Raw genomic sequence first — 3036 nt, forward strand, 5'->3', positions numbered from 1 at the left:
TTGCGTTGCTTTTTTAACATTAGAAAGTCCCATTGACAATCGCGTTACCAAAAAACGCAAACGCAAGTGTGTGGGAGCCCTTAATGTGATCGGCTAATTCTGAACAGAACTACATCCCCAAATATAAGAGGGTGCTCACACTTATGCAACCACATTATTTCAGTTTGGGGTTTTTTCCACCCTACATGATTTTAGTTTGCTTTTTTATGGAATTGTACAAATAACGGGTCACATTGAAGGTGGAAATCTGAAATGATTCATCTTTGTCACATTTGTTAACATGACAACAATGGCCTTTTAACAGCGGTGTGTTGACCTTTTATATCCACTATACCCATATGCTGGAAGACTCCATTCTGCTATTATTAGGCAGCACTTCCTACACCATTGTTTTGTTTTTTGCATTTAATGAGAACAGGCAAGGCAGTCAAAAATCTCAAGTCAAAATCTATACACCAAGTTTCTTTACTATAGAAATGAGAAGAACGGTTTTGTACACTGGTATGGAGTGTATATGGTTAAGGCGCCATACAGGTCCTAGGGAAAAATACCCTTTGTTGGCTTCAACAGAAAAAAACCCACCATGTGCCTTGGCATGGAATTGGTTGAGTGTGTAGAATAGAGGACGTATGCACTATAAAAGCTGTATTATGGCTCTGGACACAACAAAGCCATAATACGGCTGTGCATGAACAGTTAGGGTTAAAGGTAGTGAAAATTTTAACAAAGTTGGGAATCCCTGGTCTTTAGCAAAGAATGAAGTATGGTCACTTCTGCAAGAGAAAATATGGGTAATATTGAACAGAGTTTTTAAGTACTAATAAAAAGGATTCCGAAACAGCAGCTGATGTGTTACAGACTATAAATTGGACTCCTAGCCTTTTGTAGTCTGAAATGCATCCGTCGGTGTTTCTCCTATCGCCATACTTCACGATCTTGCTGCTTTTTTGATTGTTGCTTTTTCTATATAAAGTTTTTTGACATAATAAAAATAACTATTTTTTAACCATTAGTGCTGGACTTTATACATTGTTTATAATCTGGGAATTGAAGTGTCTGTGCGCCTCCCCAGGTGAGCTGACTGCTTCTCCTGTTATATAGAACAGCGGTTGATTAATGGATGCATCAAAAAACTCATTCTTGAGAAGCAAAAACCCTATTTTAGTGTATAGTCTCCCCTAATCCAATAATTTGCATAAATGAAAAGCTAAATAGAGAATTGCAGATGAGCAATATAATGTACAAAACCTTGTCTCTTCTTTAGGCAGAAAGAAAACCTACATTTCTCCTAAATCAATCTTGCTTCTGCTAAAATCCGTTGCACCATTTAATAATGAGTTATGTGCCCTTATAACTTGGTAGCATCTGCTCCTGGCTTCAGCGCTAGCACAGATCCAAAGAAACAATCTGCAGGGGCAGTGGAGCGAAAGACTAGCACATTTAAAGGGAATTACAGTTTACATACAGTAAACAAACTGGTCCATTGAGCTGCTGTAGACCTAGGTCAATAGACAACAATGGCTCCCAATCCACCGGGGAAGATGGCTGATTAATAACTGAAGTTATTCAGCCATAAACATTGGTCACAGACTTGGCAGGGATTTTTCCATAAGTAGTTGGCAGATAAATGGGATTCTATCACTGTTCCCTATGTGTACAACACCGCACAATGTTTTGTGTATAAAACTGGAAGAAAAGGAAAGAAAATTTAAAAGCAGTATCCAAAAGTTCTATTTAGAGCCTTCCGTTCTCTGAAAGACTGCAATCTACTCAGAACAGTTCAGTTATCTCCCCGGGGTCTAGGGGCAGGGCTGATGGTCACACATCTCCATATTATTTCCACTATGCTCAATGGTGAAATGGTGATACCCACATATACTAAACATAGGGTACCACAGAATTTCACTGGTATAATTGGCTCAGGATGTACAAGGAACTAGTAAATTAGTAATAGAGATGAGCGAGCATACTCGCTAAGGGCAATTGCTCGAGCGAGCATTGCCCTTAGCGAGTACCTGCCCGCTCGAGAGAAAAGGTTCGGCTGCCGGAGCGGTGACAGGTGAGTTGCGGCAGTGAGCACTGGGAGCGGGGGGGAGGGGAGAGGTAGAGAGAGATCTCCCGTGCGTTCCTCCCCGCTCTCCCCCGCCGCCGGCAGCCGAACCTTTTCTCTCGAGCGGGCAGGTACTCGCTAAGGGCAATGCTCACTCGAGCAATTGCCCTTAGCGAGTATGCTTGCTCATGACTAATTAGTAACTACATTCCTGGTGGTTAGTCATGTATAATGTGGTATAGTTCATATCCAGTCAATGCTGACTCAACATACATTAAAATTGGTGGGAAATGGCAATACATTTACTGTAGACTATTCAGTATTTACTCTTATAAGCCAGTTGATTGTCCAACTCCTTTAATGCAATGTACGTCAGGTACCAACATTGCTACTAAGCTACTATGTTTGTTTCTTTACCATGGCCAACGAACAAGTTTCTTAGACCGGGCTCACACGACTGGGTCGGATTCCGCATGTGGGAGGCCCTTTGTAAAGGGACTTTTAGTTCAGACTACTGTTTCCATCTAGTTATCAGCTTACGGCAAGGTCTACAGAAGTTTAGTATTAAGGGTCGATTATTGTTCTGGTTGTTCAGGCTCCTGCACTTCGAACGATAATCATCCCATGTAAAAGCATGCAGAAACTGAATGACTGCATGAGAGTCATCCAGTCGTTCAGTTTTAAGCATTCTTAAAAACCAAATGCTACATCATTCAGTGTAAACAGTAGCCATTCAGTACTGAACGATCACTGCTTACAGTGAACAGAGAGGGGTGCGGGAGAGCGGGGACAGAACTCTCCTCTAGCCACCCCACCCTCCCTGTTGGCCACGCTGTGAGCGATCCAGCAATACTCGCTCCTGTGTAACAGCACGACAGCGGGTATACACGGGGACGAGTGTCGGGCATCGTTTGCCTCACACTCGCCTCGTGTTAAAGGGCCTTTATACAGGTTATAGAGATGGTTCACTTCCTTCTCTGCATGGT

Source organism: Eleutherodactylus coqui, chromosome 5, assembly GCF_035609145.1.
Source record: "Eleutherodactylus coqui strain aEleCoq1 chromosome 5, aEleCoq1.hap1, whole genome shotgun sequence".
NCBI classification, from domain to species: domain Eukaryota; kingdom Metazoa; phylum Chordata; class Amphibia; order Anura; family Eleutherodactylidae; genus Eleutherodactylus; species Eleutherodactylus coqui.